The sequence below is a fragment of the Phyllopteryx taeniolatus genome, chromosome 21 (assembly GCF_024500385.1).
Source record: "Phyllopteryx taeniolatus isolate TA_2022b chromosome 21, UOR_Ptae_1.2, whole genome shotgun sequence".
Lineage (NCBI taxonomy): Eukaryota > Metazoa > Chordata > Actinopteri > Syngnathiformes > Syngnathidae > Phyllopteryx > Phyllopteryx taeniolatus.
This window is the reverse complement of record NC_084522.1, coordinates 16,393,074-16,411,704: the sequence shown is the minus strand read 5'-3', so window position 1 is coordinate 16,411,704 and position 18,631 is coordinate 16,393,074.

Here is an 18,631-nt window from a genome sequence, read left to right as displayed (position 1 = left end):
TTTGTTAGCCAATATTAATAACAATCTAATAACATTATGAGTAAATTAGATAAATGATTCAAGGGAATGAATATATTTTTATTTAAATACTTCTACTGTGGCTGCGGCTGAGGACCCCGAGGCTGAGGTCATACAAGAGTTAAACAAAACAACAACCCAAAAAGAAACCACAAGGCTTGCTACAGAACATTGAAATTGGTATTAGCTTCTGGAGAGGGGCCAGTTTGTTTTTCAAGATCATGCTCAAGGTTACCGTGAGCTAGGCACAGAATTTGAACAATGTCCTGGTCCATCCTTCTGTTACACTGTAATTCATTTCGATTTAGCGCTCCGATTATAATTTCCATCACAGTGTCTCTAAATCTGCCACTTTGACTGAAAGGCAAAATGATTACATCTGCTATTCCATTTTCAGCTGCAGCAAAAGAGCTTGCTTTGTTGCTATGACATTCTCTGAGCTCAATGAATGAATCAAATAGATTGTGAATGTATTGATTATTGTCCCTCGCCTCATTAGTTCTGATAAAGTACTTTTGTTTTTTGTCCCCTAAAACCATTCCATTCTCATTATGTGACTTCAACTTTCAGGAGGGACTTTAGCTGACAGGTGCTTCGGTGGGTTACTTCAATGCCATTTGTAAAAGTGTGCAGTGATATGAAAATTACCTACTGTACATGAGTTAATTAGCCTTCATAGATTTTGAGTGGCGGCTCAGAGACCAAGCTTGATCCCTTTGCTGGGTTCAGCACCTACTGAAACCTGACCTTTGGATTGCTTCCAGTCTGCATTAAAAAGTCCAATACTCTTATGCGCCAAAGGGTTTGTCAGTTATCAGAAGAAGTGTAGCCAAGAGTAAAGCATTGTACATCTACTTGTTGGTGTGAAAGAGATCTGCAACTAGGGATCCAGACCATCTCACAACTCGGTAAGTACACATAATGAAACCAAATGCGTAGCTTGTCATTGCTGAATATTTACCAACTTGATGGTTTTCTCAGTAAATAAAGTAGGCAATGGTAATTCTAACCCTTTTTTTAATTATTTATTTTTTTGGCATGGTGGCTAGACTGGGCCCCAGTGTATTTTCAGGGGACCCGACTACATCCGACAACAGTTTATGGCATGTTACCTAACAACCTATGCAAATTTTTTCCAAAAGCATGCTGATGCTACAGTGGACGAAGATGGAAAATGCAGTTCCAACAACAATAACTCAAGTATTTTATTTTCATATAAGCTTTACTTGTGCACTGTTGTTGGTCCCTGAACAAACAAATACAAATGTCTTAGGTGTCCTATGTATAATGTTCGCTGTCGGATAATTTGTTTTCAAACCTCCTCCGTCCTCATTATAAATCTAGTCAAGGGTGTGAGTGAGTAATAGATGTGAGAAACAATATTACCAAAACAATCATTCTGACTCAAGTAGGACGAAAAAACACAGCCAATATGTTTTGTCATAGTTTTGAGAAACTAATAACTGAAATGGCGTGAGGCTTTGTGTATCTGCACGTGGATTGGGAATGGGTGCTGCTGGGTGAACTGTGGCGTAAGCACCGTGGCGAGCTTGTGGCGACATGTTGAGCTAAAATGTCATTCCTTTTCATGAAGGCGTCACTCAGCCGTCGGAGTCGTCTCTCTGCTGCCGCTTCATATTAGGCGTTATGCTGATCAATTCTGCTCGCCTCGTCTTGGAAGATTTCGAAACCAAAAATCTACCATGAAGAGATGAAGGAATTGACTGCATAAATCAATCGAAATAAAACTTCATAACCAGAGAATTTTTTTCTCAGTATTAAAAACTTGCCTGATGCCACCCGTTGACAGGAGTCAGTTATACAGTTGAACGTCCACGGTTGAGCACAATCCTTTTCACAATTTTTTTCCCATTGAAATAATTGCATCCAACTGGAGGAAACCCAGAGTATTCTATGGATTCTGCTGCCACGGAGATTTAAAAAAAACATTTACTTTTACAGTACTTGAGATCTCATTATCTCTCGCGACAATTTTAACGAAACTATGACTTTGTTTCTCTTTCCTTTTATATGATTGAAAACACGGTTTAATTTGCATTTCATTTGAACTACAGGTGGCAGTAGTTTGCATTTGGAGGTGAGATGGGGCAGGGTTTCAAAAACTGCCTCTTCTGTTCCCAGTGTCTGACAATATCATTGCTTTTCTTCTTGTCCGCAAACTATATTAAGTTATTAATTGCAAACAATATCACACTCAACAATCAGCAACAAACTTTCATCTATTGGAATAGCTGACACTGAAATTAAAGAGTTCAATTTAAATCTCTCTGACTCCACTCAGTTTATGAAATTCAGAAAAAAAATCATGCACATTGCACCATTGCACTCATCCTTGGTCCGATGGACTCTATACACTCAGCACTTCCGTGTTTGTGGTAAGGACAATGCTAACTTCCGGTTGCACGACAAACACATCGTGATAGAAATGACTGCAAAGAATGCCTGCTATCTACAGGAATTACCTAAAGTTACCCTGAGTGATGTACTACTATGTGCTATGTGCAGTTTCACAGTACATGTAGGTCTGCGCAGGGGCAGATTTTGGATCTAAGGGGGATGGGTACCAAGCTTATATATTGTATATGATGTGTGATGATGTCTAGCATTTGAGCATCTTTTGGTCGACTTCACTTTGTCACTCCACATTCCAAAATCATACATGGTAGCTAATTGAAGACTGAATTGTCCATAGGTATGAATGTGAGTGCGAATGGTTGTTTGTCTTTCTATGTGTGCCTTGGCTGGCAACCAATTCAGGGTGCACCCCGCCTCCCGCCTGAAGTCAGCTGAGGTAGGCGCCAGCACACCTGCCACCCAAGTGAGGAGAAACGGTTCGGAAAATGGATGGATGTATGTATGTATACAGTGCCACCAGAATGTGTTCACACCCCTTCACATCTTCCACATTATGCTATGTTACAGAGTTACAAGGAGCAAAGCAACAACAATGGCGACCGTGGAACAGTGTCTGCTCGAACAAATGGACCTAGATGACCAGATGATACATTTAATTATGCGGCAAAATCGATCAAGAACGTGGCAGCGTACATGGTATGTAGAACCAAGGGACACACTGAGTACGTCATCACAGCAAGTGACTAAAATGGACCAATCACGAGAGATGATCTCCGCGGGGTTCGACCCGCAGCAACAATTTTTCCCGTGTGCGTGTCAAGATACCCAGAGGGGCCGAGCGGGCCAATTTGTCGGTCACGTGATGCAATGCAGGCGTCGGCCGCGCGAGCGCGGGAGTATAAAGAGGCCTAAAGTTTTATGAGATTTGCAAAGGACGAATGATGTATGCAGAGGTCTTGCATGACATCATACATAACAGTGGTTTAAATTCTCAAGTTGTTTTGTCGGTGTGATTTGTGAGGCCATTTTTTCTGGAAATATTGGCCAAACTCCAAATGGTACGACCTCTTTATTTCTGAATAGAACGAGTCTATTCTGATTCAGAAGTCATTTCGTGACTGTCAACACGAATAACATCGGGATTTAGGAGGGGAGTCCAAACCCAAATGAAAAGAATCTTTGGAAAACGTTTCCCTCGTCCAGATGCAGGTTTACGGGGTTGCCTTCTGGAGCCTGGATGGGGGGTCCTGGATGGGGGGATGGGGGGTTAGATGGCGAGCTCCGGGTGGCTGGGTCTGCTCCCATGGGGGCAAAGCCCCAAGAGGCAACATGGGAGTCCCTTCCCATGGCCTTACCACCTGTGGGAAGGCCCAAGGGGCTCTGGTGCAATGTCATTTGGTCGCGGCCAAAGGCAGGGACCTGGGTAATCTGACCCTGGGATGCAGAGGCTGACTCTAGGGATGAAGAATGTGACCCTTCTAGCAGAGAAGGAGCATTAGCTGGCGTGCGAGCTTGAGAAGTTCCAACTATCAGGTGGACCCCTGGGGCTGATCCCGCCCCTCTATTGCTTGGGTGGAGTTTATATATATATATATATATATATATATATATATATATATATATATATATATATATATACACAACCCCAATTCCAATGGAGTTGGGACGTTGTGTTAAACAGAATACAATGATTTGTGAATCATGTTCAACCTATATTTAATTGAATACACAACAAAGAGAATATAATTAATGTTCAAACTGATAAACTTTATTGTTTTTAGCAAATAATGATTAACTTAGAATTTTATGGCTGCAACACATTCCAAAAAAGCTGGGACAGGGTCATGTTTACCACTGTGTTACATCACCTTTTCTTTTAACAACATTCAATAAACGTTTGGGAATTGAGGACACTAATTGTTGAAGCTTTGTTGGTGGAATTCTTTCCCATTCTTGCTTGATGTACAGCTTCAGCTGTTCCACAGTCCGGGGTCTCCGTTGTCGTATTTTACGCACATAATGCGCCACACATTTTCAAATCTGGTTTGGCTTTGTGTTGCTGAAATAAGCAGGGGTGTCCATGAAAAAGACGTTGCTTGGATGGCAGCATATGCGCCGAACTGTATTTACTGACATTGGTTTTCTGAAGTGTTCCTGAGCCCATGTGGTGATATCCTTTACACATTGATGTCGTTTTTTGATGCAGTGCTGCCTGAGGGATCGAAGGTCACCGGCATTCAATGTTGGTTTTCGGCCCTGCCGCTTCCATGCATTGATTTCTCCAGATTCTCTGAACCTTTTGATGATAATATGGACCGTAGATGATGAAATCCCTAAATTCCTTGCAATTGTACGTTGAGGAACATTGTCCTTAAATTGTTCAACTATTTTCTCACGCACTTGTTCACAAAGAGGTGAACCTCGCCCCATCTTTGCTTGTGAATGACTGAGCAATTCAGGGAAACACCTTTTCTACCCAATCATGGCACCCACCTGTTCCCAATGAGCCTGTTCACCTGTGGGATGTTCCAAACAGGTGTTTGATGAGCATTCCTCAACTTTCTCAGTCTTTTTTGCCACCTGTCCCAGCTTTTTTGGAACGTGTTGCAGGCATAAAATTACAAGTTAATGATTATTTGCTAAAAACAATAAAGTTGATCAGTTTGAAGATTAAATATCTTGTCTTTGCAGTGCATTCACTGAAATATAGGTTGAACATGATTTCCAAATCATTGTATTCTGTTTTTATTTATGTTTAACATGTCCCAACTTCATTGGAATTGGGGTTGTACATGGGTGACATGGGAAGTGTGGCAGCAAGCATCACATCTCAGATTGCGCAATCCATCACAAAAAGCTGAAATAGCTTAGATCAACAGCACCATTGATTTGGTAAATTACTGTATTAAAACAGAGGAGGATTCATTCTGATTTTCCATAGTCAGGCTAATGTATTTAATATTTGTGTGTTACATATTTCAAGGGCGGTACGGTGGACGACTGGTTAGAGCGTCAGCCTCACAGTTCTGAGGAGCGGGGTTCAATCCCCGGCCCCGCCTCTGTGGAATTTGCATGTTCTCCCCCTGCCTGCGTGGGTTTTCTCCAGGCACTCCGGTTTCCTCCCACATCCCAAAAACCCCGCCTCCTGCCCGATGGTAGCTGGGATAGGCTCCACCACGCCCGTGACCCTAGTGAGGAGAAGCGGCTCAGAAAATGGATGGATGGATGGATATTTCAAGGTTCTGAAAGCAAGGGTTTTATTAAAAAATAAAAATATGACAATAAAACGGGGGAGTTGAATGTAGGGCTGCAGCTAACAAATATTTTAGTACTCAAGTGTCCTACTTAAAATTCTATTGAACAATGGAGGAATGGATAAACTATATTTTTGCTTGGTTAAAGAGCAATTATTGAGGACACGCAATAACTAACCAAGAGAACAAGATGACAGAGGACAGAAAAGGGCAGGACAGGATGTGGGAAAATGAGCAAGGCTGTGCTACTGACGAGTGGTGCGGTGGGATTCGTTTTTAGTGTCTAAACACCTTTAAGAACCTGTGAGTTGATATGTTAGTATAACCTGTGTTGTTATTGGTGGTGCCAGCACAAGTAATGAAAACCTATAGTGTGTCTATCGAACTTATTAGTGAATGAACACCATATCACATGCATGTTACTCAACTGGTGTATGGCGTTGCTGAGCCGGCACATTGAGGAAGGGTGGGACCAGCCACCTCCACCCACAAGGGGGGGCCAAGCCAGCGAGCCTGTCCAGCAGGGGACCCAATCAGGGGGACGCCACCAACCCCCCCCAGGACCAAGGGAGACCAGGACCAGACCGGAAACCAGCACAGAAGTGTCAGCACCCGCCCCACCAAGCCTAGTGCGAGTCCGTCAGGGGACCCTGAATGAGATGTGAGTGTGCCCGATGTGCGGGATGTGTATGTATAGTGTGACTATTACAAATGTGCAGAGTCTGTGACATAAGATGCTAGACTCCTGCGGGTCCAGCCTGGCCCGACTGGCTGGAAGACCACAGAGAAAAAGGGGGAAGCCCATCCCCACCCTACAGCTAATTCCGCCCCCCAAACTGACCATAGCCAGTGACCAGAACAGGGCACAGAAGGTGGGCTTGACCGAGGCAGGAGGTGCTGAAAACCTACCATGAGCCCAAAGTCATCCGGGGACCCCACACAGTCAGAGGGAGAGAGGGGCGACGACCACGGCGGTCCACCCTGGGGAGAGGGAAGAGGAGGGCACAGACCCGGGATGCAGCAACACAGCCCCCAAGCCCCCACCCGGAGACCAGGACAAGACCCCTGGAGTGTGCCAGCGGGCACCTCCCCGGCACCCAGGGACGGAGAGCAACCGGCATCCCCCAGGAGGGCAATACGGACACAACCAGACCCAAGAGGCCCACCTCGCAGATCCAGAAGGATAGGGGTTTCAAGTACATGCAAGTGACCCTATGGCGTGCACAGGGGTTTAAAATGTCAAGATATGATTTGGTCACATGACATTGCATTTACATTACACATTACATTTCTGTATGACATTCTTTTCCAGGCAAACAGAATCAAGCTTCAAGGTTTACCATTTTAGTGAAAGGTGACCAACTTTTCTTAAAGTGATACATTTGCTATTACATTTGGCAGAGATATTTTCTAGTGTTTTATACTCTACGACATAGGTGTCCAACTCAAGGCCCGCCACATCATTTTATGTGGCCCGCAAAAGCAAATTATGCTCGTCAACTTCCGTGATTTTACTTCACGGTGGAAGACTGGTTAGAGCGTCTGCCTCACAGTTCTGAGGACCGGGGTTCAATCCCTGGCCCGCCTGTATGGAGTTTGCATGTTCTGCCTTCGTGGGTTTTCTCCGGGCACTCCGGTTTCTTCCCACATCCCCAAAACATGCATGGTAGGTTAATTGAAGACTCTAAATTGCCCGTAGGTGTTAATGTGAGTGCGAATGGTTGTTTGTTTATGTGGATGTACCCAAATTCCAAATTGTCATAATAATAAACAATAATGGTGATATATTGCATTTTCCTGTTACCAAACCCTTCTTCTACAGTAACTTAAACAATAATTGAACAAACTATTATCCTTGTCATCTGATTCCAAAACTAGTTATCCCTCAATTTGTTGTGTAATTTGAATATGTTTTGGTGATTAAACATTTATAACGGCCCTCTGAGAGAAATCATAACTACAATACGGCGAGACAAAAAAGAGTTTGACACCCCTGCTCTACGACAAGATTTTGCCATTGGTTAATGTTGATAGCGTGTTTATTTTTCCAGTTTAACAGTACTGTTTTTTTAGCAATAGCTATAATTACAAGTATTGGTTGAGCATGTTTATTTGGTAGATCGATACCGTTTAAATCACCCAGCAGACAAAGATTAGGAGAAATCGGAATCCTACAGTTCAAAACCGAGAAATCTTTCTGTGTAACTCGTGACCAGAAGCGATTGGTAAGTGTATTGAATTACAGTAGTACTTGAGATTAATTTGTATACTTTTTAAAGGAGTTTTTTTGTTTTGTGGGAGTAGTTCTACTATTTTCTGAACAAAAACGGGTAGCTCTAAAGGATTTGCATGTGTTGAGAATCTTTTTGGGATTTTTGTTCTAACTTTGTAGTTTTGAAGGACGTTACCACCTCAGAATTGAAATTCTTGGAATAAGCTTTCACGTGACATGAATGCGTTGTTTTTGAAAAAGGGATGTCGGCGGTCAATTCCACTTTGTTCCCATGTGCTGCAGTAAAGGGGTATTTTGTTAATCTCAAAATGGTGATTCTGGCAGATTGGAGAGGAATGATTGCGTGGTTTCTAGACTTTTCCACCAAGATGATAAAGTGGCAGGAATAATCGGATTTTTGAAACAATTGTGGTGTTTGAGACTTGTGCTCATAAATGGGAGGTCTGAAGGTTTGGTGCTATTGTAGTCTATCTGTTCTAGTTCCAGCCAAGAACTAGGATGAAACCATTTAATGAAGTTGGGTGTGTCAAGTCCCCCTTCTGATTTACCTTTCTGAAGGGTAGCTAGACTGATTCTATTTTTTTCTTATTCTTTAGATTTAGATAATTATTTTATATCTTAATCTAAATCTCAAATATTTTCGATACCTTTAAAACCAAACCTTTTCCAGGTGAGGCAATTGAGAACTGATTCACATTTGCAATGCCAATCTGAATGCAGACAGTCCTTGAGTTAGGGATTTTTATTATATACAGGTACATTTCAATAAATTAGAATATAGTTATTCTATTTTATTGAGATGACATACCTAAATAGATTGTGCAACAGAAGCTTGCTGATGACTATAGATGTGATTTATCAGCTAGAAAATGCAATAGAGACATGAGCCTGAAGCCTTACACAGTTCCACTTAAAATTTGAGAACAAAAAAATCACATTTGTAGTCATCTGCAAGTTTCCTACATTTATTTAAATATGTATTTATTGATAAAGACAAGTTTTTCTAATGTCTTGGCATTCAGGCGATTACATTTGTATTCATTCAAGTTCTCCAGCTTTAGAGAACATTCGCTCACATGCCTTTTATGGACCTTTCATTCACCATGTGCTATGATCTCATGTAATATTTAACTCGTTACGATATCACATGAGCGGCACAGTGGACGACCGGTTAGAGCGTCGGCCTCACAGTTCTGAGGACCGGGGTTCAATCCCCGGCCCCGCCTGTGTGGAGTTTGCATGTTCTCCCCGTGCCTGTGTGGGTTTTCTCCGGGCACTCCGGTTTCCTCCCACATCCCAAAAACATGCATGAATTGGAGACTCTAAATTGCCTGTAGGTGTGACTGTGAGCGCGAATGGTTGTTTGTTTGTATGTGCCCTGTGATTGGCTGGCAACCAGTTCAGGGTGTACCCCGCCTCCTGCCCACTGATAGCTGGGATAGGCTTCAGCACGCCTGCGACCCTAGTGAGGAGAAGCGGCTCAGAAAATGGATGGATGGATATATCACATGATACAGTTTGTACAAGTATATGTATTTGCTTCTATTTTGCTTTGTTTTACTCTGCTGTCTGCATCCAGGTTGTCATAGCAAATGCCTTACCTGGACAAGGTTCAATAAATAAAAAAATACATGACTTTGTGGACAGCTCTTAGTCAGCTTCAAATACAGCATTGTGAAGTATTTGTTAAATATGTTTGCAGGAAAAAAACAAAAAACAAATGTACATTGCAAATATTTATTTGTGAAGAGAAGTTTTAAAAAAAATATCAAATAAAATTTCCCTGCCTGACTGACTGGATTGGACCATCATAGTGTCTGCTCTTGCCTGGCCGAGTTTGTGGAATTGCATTTAAAAAAATAAAAACAAAAACCCTCTAAAATCCTTCATAACAAATAAATTCCAGAAAAACCACAGAGCTGTCAACCAATAGAAATTCATTTCCACAACAATTCATCCAAATTTGTCTGAATTTCCATATTTTCAAAATGTTGTCAATAACCGTGGGATAGTCATAATCGTAAACGTTAATAAATTATGGCTTCAATATTTGTCATTTTAATGTTTTTATTACATCAACCTTGTAATGGTCGGAGTAAATTCGATTAATATCAGATTAATTAATCAGATTTCAAAGGTCAAAATTAAAACTCAACACTCTATTTTGTAAACAAACAAATAGCATTGCTGATAGATTGAATTTGCGAGTTTATGTATGGACAATAGTTGTGGTTTCTATTTTGTGCAATGTACTTCTTGTACAGGTCTTCTCTTGCATGCTATTTATATTACATATTTAAGTTTCCTATAGCTTAGCGCTACCATGGAGGCGACGGTCAGTGACTTACAATGTGTTGACACTGGACGCAAAGAGAACTTTCGCCACTGCGGCTTGGCAGCCGCGGATCGTAGTGAATTTGCGTGCACCAAGCGGCTCTTCAACCTGGACGCGCCGGTAATGTCAGACGTTGGATTTTTTTTTTTCCAATATCCGGAACAATCAGTGTTATGGCCGTAACGAGTCAAGGTTCAGTAATTTCCCGAACAAAATATGGCCGTTCCATAATATTTGACAGCTCTGAAAGCAATTGATTACTTGATTGATTGATTACTAAATGACCTATTCTGTTGTTCACACTGCTCTTCTCACGAATTATGCTCCATCTGTGCTATAGTATTTAAGTTGTTTTACGCACAATCCTATTGGTGATATTTTTAACTATAACTTGTCAGCCAATTGGAAAAGAGGTTCCCTGAGTAACAGACGTTGCAAAAGGTCCGGGGAGATACAGTGTATGTTGTATAATGACGTTGTTCCCGCAAAAGGCCATTGATTCCAACACAAAAACTCAATTTCTCCGGGACCCACCATGCGATTTTCAAAGTTCTTAGTACGTTGTACTCAGGTTGAAGTGGCCATCCCAATCAGACTCAGCATTTTGACAGACTGTAATTTTGGGGAAATCTTGTCACGTTGCTAGTTACAGTGTACAGCTGCAGCCCTCAATTATTTCACAGTATATTTCCTGATTGATTCCAGTTGATTGACAAGCTAACACTAGGGTGATTTTTACTCCAAGTGAATTCTACTCACATTATGTACCAAATGAAGCTGTTGTGAAACTATTGATTTTTCCTCATGATTTACACACAAGCTGGACTATGGCAAAGAAGCAATTAGGAGAATTGACCAGCTACCAGTGTGGAGCTTTGGCTTGTTCTCCCTGAAACGCCCTTTCTCTTCACCTTGAGTGAGATTCTGATCAGGATGATATCCTTTTCTCTGGTTGTATAACATTTTTGTGTGTCTGTTGATCTGGTTAAAAAAAAAAAAAAAAAAAAATCAATCCTGAGGTCAGCCTATTTTATATCCTCTGCATATTATTTGACAACTGACGAAATATTGTATGACCGCTTTAGGAGTGCTGGCGTGCTATGGAAAAGTTATATTAATAAAATACTATTAAAATAACCTTCACTGACATAGCCAACAAAGATGTGATGCAGTGAAGGAAAAAAAAAAAAAGCTTTGTTCAAAGTTGGTACTGGTTGGGCACTGACAAAAAAAATATTACATTTTGACCCCAACAATCATTCAATAGGTAGAGGGGTGTGGGTGGGCGGTGGGGATCACTGAAATCTTAAAGCTGGATTAAAGGTTTTGGACAGTCAGGAGGTGACAAGGACCATGTTACAATTTGACCTCCGTCACCTCAGCCATTTGTGTGGAATTTCAGTCTTTCAAGTAAATCAGCATGGTGAATGCATTGTCACATTGTGACTTGTAGAGCAGACAAGACACCTCAATGGAAGTTGCAGTACCCTAAAAAGTACAATTTATTCAGTCACTGTCAAAATTTGTGTTAGCATTCGTGATGTGTCAGTCGTGAACGAAACGTTTCTTGTGGACAGGATTCTGATTGGGACCAGGGAGACCAGACCAAACGCTGGTAAGGAATATGATCGTTAAGAAAATTAGTGACAGGAGTAAAATCTGGAACAATTTCAATTTAATTGACAATACGAAGGCAGAATGTAGAATCTGCAAGAAAAACAAATCTCTTATCAATCTGCCTCCACAAACAACCCTCATAAGCACACATCTGTCCAATGGGAAGAATAAAGGCAAGCAATTGAACAAGATATTCAAGGTCAGAGGACAAAGATGTTCAAAATTTTCTTGATAACTCTATACAAACCGGCGGCACGGTGGACGACTGGTTAGAGCGTCAGCCTCACAATTCTGAGGACCCGGGTTCAATCCACGGTCCCGCCTGTATGGAGTTTGCATGTTCTCCCCCGTGCCTGCGTGGGTTTTCTCCGGGCACTCCGGTTTCCTCCCACATCCCAAAAACATGCATTAATTGGAGACTCTAAATTGCCCGTAGGTGTGACTGTGAGTGCGAATGGTTGTTTGTTTGTATGTGCCCTGCGATTGGCTGGCAACCAGTTCAGGGTGTACCCCGCCTCCTTCCCGATGACAGCTGGGATAGGCTCCAGCACGCCCGCGACCCTAGTGAGGAGAAGCGGCTCAGAAAATGGATGGATGGATATACAAACCACATCTGCCATTTCGAAGTGATTATATAGCGGATATAGAGCAGTTAAATCGATAAACATGATGCAGAATGTGCCTTCTGCTTTTTGCATCCAGCACCTTCCGATCTTCGGTTTTATCCGGCGCTGTGACGTAACACTGTTGTGTGCTATTGTTCCATGCTGTTGTTCCCGTCCTTGTATATTTGTTGTCGTATGATTTAGCGATGTCACGATGGTTTATTGTGTGGCATTTGGCTTTACAAATGGTTCAGGCAGTGGCAAGAGTTTTTTTTTGGCTTTCTAAGTGAAAAACAAATACCAGTGGATAGGGAAAGTCAATTGACAGGGGGAGAAAATGTGGTCAGCTATGGGTGCCAAGCATGCATTCCAAACTCTGCGCTGATCGCTTCGAACCGACGTGTTTTGAGAAAGACTTAGCAGAAAGCATTAGATACAGAGGTAAAGGCTGAAACCAGCTGCAGTGCCAACTATTTTTCCTACGGCCATCTGGACCTCAACCGCCAGCAAGAGAACTAAATCCCGCAGCCGCCACGGTGCCGTGGCGAAACGACGCAGACAAGAGGTGAGGATTTCCTTGTATATACCTACGACTCTATTATGGTTACTATGCATTGGGCAATAGGAAAAAAAGACTCGTCTGTACTTTTGCTTATATGACAAGACAACAAACAAGGCAAAGACTTTCTGTGTGGCGTGTTATAACGGTACTCGAACGAGGGATACACAATATAAAGGAATACTGCATACTATGTAAAAGCTTGTGCCGTGTCACTGAAACATATATGAATATATAATACGTATTGTCGTGCTAAAAAATATTGGCACTCCAAGGGTGCCATTATTTCAAGCCATGACTGTATAAAAAGACATGCTTTTGATATACTGTCACATCGAGCATCTTTTTCTGTTGTACAGCTGCTACTTGGCTGCTCGTCGTTGTCACTGTCAGGTTCCGACCTCCTGATCGGCTCAAACGTACGTTTTGATGATGCCAAGTTCAGTTGGGTGCTTCTGTACGTCGAAATTCTCCTCCTTATATTCCAACACGTTGCTCGCCATTGCGTATACTGTGTTTGTCAATTGCAACGTCACTTCTGGTAGCCCTTGCGTGGATAGAGTAACCACACCCCGGTGTCTTGAGCTTCGGGTATGTTTGGGGAGTGCTAAATACGTGTAATAAAAACCAATTTTTTAGCTGAACTATAGTTGAAAACTTGCTGGAAGTTACGTGCATGTATTACAAAACATATAAACAATGCAAATATGAATTTTAACTGACCCCATAACATCTTTGTCATCTGACCTTTAATGAAGGTGCAAGTGCATCTAATGCAACTATTGCTGCTGATGCTGGAGGCTTTCATTCAATCTTTGCCAAACCAAGGCGGATAATTCCCAACAGAAGAAATCAGCTCCTCAAAGCTGAGGCAGGAGGTGTTTCTCCATGCCAATCAGAACTATAGACAAGTTATCTGGATGCTGATTTTTTTCTCTTTGCTTACATATATTAATTTATATTTTGTTGTGTGTGTAGGAGTGATTCTGTGTTGTTTCACTTTTAATTTGTTCAGTAAAAAAAGTTAAAAGCTTAAAGTATTAACTTTTTGAATGCTACGGATGTATTAACATCTTTTAGAATCTGAGCGTTCAGTGCCAAGAACGTGTTTTCACGTGTTTTACGTTTTGTTTTTTTCATGGGGAGGTCTGCAGGAGAGTGTGATGCTGCTCTACTGTCATTGACAACAGAGCTGAACGATTTATCGTTTTTAGATCAAAATTGTGATTTTAGAAAACGCTATCATCTGACCGCCAAAGTTGCATTTATTTATTTTGCAGTGCTCCGGACTCCAAATCTATGGGCTCATCTCAAAAGTCTCATAATTGCAACTTTCCTAGCTCCTTGCTCCTCGAAACACTGAAGGCCAACAGAAGTTGTTCTCATGCACCGTCAAATTAAGGAGCGTCTCAATTATCTTGAAAGTGCATCAAGGAGCAAGCAAGCATTGTGCTGGACCACCTCAAAAGCTTCACAGGTCCCCTGCTGGACCTCCTGCAGTCTGCCTACCAAACAAACAGGTCTGTGGATGATGCAGTCAATATGGGACTGCACTTCATCCTAGAACACCTTGACAGCGCGGGGTCTTATGCAAGGATCCTCTTCGTGCACTTCAGCTCTACGTACAATAACATCATCCCGGAACTTCTCTCCTCCAAGCTTCTCCAGCTCAGCGTCTCGAATGCCATCTGCCAGTGGATTTCCAGCTTCCTGATGGGCAGGACACATCAGGTAAGTCTAGGGGACACCACCTCATCCACACGCACCATCAGCACCGGTGTTCCACAAGGATATGTCCTCTCCCCACTGCTCTTCTCCCACTACACAAACGACTCAATGCACCCAGCTGTCAAAGTCCAGAAGTTTGCAGACGACACCACAGTTATCTGCCTCATCAAAGACTGTGACGAGTCTGGATATCCACAGGAAGTGGAGGAGCTGGAGCTCTGGTGTGGCCAACACAACCTGGAGCTGAACACGCTCAAGACTGTCGAGTTGATCGTGGACTTTAAAGCATCCCTTGCCACAGCTGCCCCTCACGCTGTCCAACTGCCCTGTGTCAACCATCGAGACCTTCATGTTCCTGGGAATTACAGTCTGTAAGGACTTGAAGTGGGAGACGAACATCAACTCCATCCTCAAAAAGGCCCAGCAGAGGATGAACTTCCTGTGGCATCTGAGGAAGCACAGCCTGCCAAAGGACCTGTTGAGGCAGTTCTACACAGCAGTCATTCAATAAATCCTGCGTTCATCCATCACAGTCTGGTTTGGTGTTGCCACAAAAAAGGATGAACTCCGACTGCAACGGAGAATCAAGACTGCCGAAAAAATCGTTGTACCCCCCCACCCAGCCTTGAGGACTTGCATGCTGCCAGAACCAAGACAAAAGCACGCAAAATCCTCTTGGTGGTCTAAAATGGTATGATGTGCAATGTGATGCTTCTATTTAGGGAGTTCGTGGTTGAGTTTAGCTTTGTTAAAGTTCTGTTAAAGAGTTAAAGTTAAAGAGCTGCAGCCTTAACGCCGGACTGAGCCTTTCTCGTCGTGGTGAACCACATGGAGATAAGAAAAAAAAAAAAAAAGGGGGGGGGGGGGGGGAGAGATATGTCCAGAGCCGAGAGTGGTCAGGTAGGGTGAGAGCGCAGGATCAGAGCCAGGGAGTAAGAGAGCGAAATAAAGAAAAGGGTTTATCTGTATACCTCTGAATGGCGGGCGAAATAGATCACGCCTCTGTCTCGGATTTCTTCTGAAAGTTTCTTCATCATGCAGGCGCACCCTCATCACTGGCGGACTCCCCTTTCCATTCAGAATGGTTCCCAACTTTGAAACTGTCTCAAGCAGAGATTAAGTACTGTATAAGAATTAACTTGTTTCAATCTTGGTTTTAGCAGTTAAAAAAATACTTTCTGACACAATACTATTTCATCTGTCCTGTGTGGCATTATTTCATATATTTTGTGCTTGTAACACTATGGCACAGTCCTCATGAACAGACTCATCGCAAAACTTGCAGAATCAATATATTGATGACACAGAAATCAAGGCGTACAATCAGGGTACTCATGCAGACTTGTACACGTTTGTACAGGCATGACATTTCCTTAATTTTATTGTTCATTCTCAATATATATAATACCCGGGTTAGAGTCACAAGGAGTCCATCTTGCAGTATTTTTGGTCACCACTGGGGGATGTCCGTTTTCCATCAATGAGAAGTGACCGCTTGTTTTGTTTTGAGGGTTTGTGTCTGCTAAGTGGGTTTTTGGGGGGATTCTTCTGTGTTGAACAGTCATCAATTATCCTTCCTCCTCCAGCCGAGCAGTGGGTCACTCGGAAACAACCCAGACCTTCTTGGGGCAATCTGTAGTCCCTCTTCACTGTGAAGTCTTTGTTCATGGATTTTAGGCGGGAAGGAGAACTTATCTTAAGTATTCATGTTAGTAAAAAAAAAAAAAAAAAAAGACATCCTGCCGGCTTGTGGGCTTACCAAACGAAGGTTGGGCGTTAGCTGAGTGGATTAAGGGGCAGGACGGGCCTGGCTCTGTGGTCTTTGCCCTGATAGTTGTGATTCTTTACACATCTATTCCAGCTCCTTCCCTCAGGTAGTAGCCATCAAAGAATGCACACCAGAACCAACAGACATTCCAACAGCTTCTTCTTGCCATTAACTTCTGAAACAGATGGCGCCTACCAGTGTGATCGCCTCGGTAACGCGCTGTAAAGTATTGTTTTTGTTTTTGTGTTTTTCGTTTGTCTTTGGTGACATTACCTACACGACTCACTTACACAAGAGTAGTCTTACCATCAAGGAGGCTACTCCAGACTCTCTTTCACCAACTTTCGCAAATCCGCTCAGTTTTTTCCCCGAGTTACTTACCGGAGCGGCGTCCACAGTTTTCGGCGCATGGAGGCGAAGGCGGCGCCACAGAGGGAAGTGTGCCGGCATACAGGTGAAACTCCGCAAGAGAGGACACAGATTGGCGTTCCCGTCTATCCACCTCGCGAATGTATGCTCCCTACCCAACAAAATGGACGAGCTTCATCTTCTGTTAAAGACCAGTAAAGACTTCGGACATTCCGCCACCATGTGGTTTACGGAGACCTGGCTTTGCGACGCTGTACCCGATGGAGCCGTCATGGTTCCCAGCTTCCATCTTCACAGGGCAGACCACGACATGGAATCATCGGGGAAAACAAAAGGCGGCGGGATATGCTTCTATATCAACGAAAAATGGTGTATGGACGTCACGGAGCTCAGCACACACTGCAGCCCGCATTTGGAGTCGCTGTTTTTGAACTGTAAGCCATTCTACTCGCCGCGTGAGTTCGTATCATTCATCCTGGCTGGCGTCTACATTCCGCCTCAAGCTAACACGAACGCTGCACTGCTAACGCTCGCCAAACAAGTCAACGACATTGAAAAAAAACACCCGGACTCACCCCTCATTATTCTCGGGGTCTTTAACAAAGCTAAACTCAACCATGAACTCCCTAAATACAAGCAGCACATCGACTGTTCTACCAGGGATAATAACATTTTAGACCACTGCTACACGACGCTAAAAAACGCATACCGTGCTATACCTCGTGCAGCCCTGGGCTCATCTGATCACTGCTTAATTCACTTAATACCGACGTAAAGGCAATAACTTAAATGCGCGAAGCCTACAGTGAAAACAGTGAAAAAGTGGGCCAATGAAGCAAAGATGGAACTTCAAAGCTGCTTAGTGTCTGAAAATTCAGCTGGCAGCCTGGTTGAATATACTGACACTGATACATCCTATATCAGTTTCTGTGAAGATGTGTGTGTACCAACAAAGTCATTTCACACATTCAACAACAACAAGCCGTGGTTCACTGCTCAACTTAAGCAGCTTCGCCAAGCTAAGGAGGACGCATATCAGAGCGGGGACAGGGCCCTGTATAATCGAGCTAGAAAACAGCTGACTAAAGAAATTAACATTGCAAAGAGGAACTATGCAGCAAAGCTGGAAAAACAGTTTAGCGCTAATGACTCTAAATCACTCTGGCATGCATTTCAATCACTGACTAATTACAAGCGACGATCCCCCCCAAGCTGAGAACAATATCACACTAGCCAACAACTTGAATACCTTCTACTGCAGATTTGATAAGGACACTTTCACACCCCACACCCATCCGGCCGCACCCCCGACCACAATCATACCTCTAACTTCTGCGTTAACCATCCATGAACAGGATGTGAGACGCATCTTCAAACAAAAAAAGATTAACAAGGCGGCAGGCCCAGACTATGTGTCCCCATCCTGCCTCAAAGTCTGCGCGGAGCAGCATTCCAGTCCCCAAGAAACCTGCAATCTCGGGTCTAAATGACTACAGGCCTGTCGCCTTGACATCTGTGGTCATGAAGTCCTTTGAACGTCTCGTGCTGGACCATCTCGAGAGCGTTACAGGTTACCCGTTGGACCCCCTGCAGTTTGCCTACCGAGCAAACAGGATCCACAGTCTGCGGATGATGCAGTCAACATGGGACTGCACTTCATCCTAGAACACCTCAACAGTGCAGGGACCTACGCGAGGATCCCGTTCGTGGACTTCAGCTCAGCATTCAACACGATCATCCCTGAACTCCTTTCATCCAAGCTTCTCCAG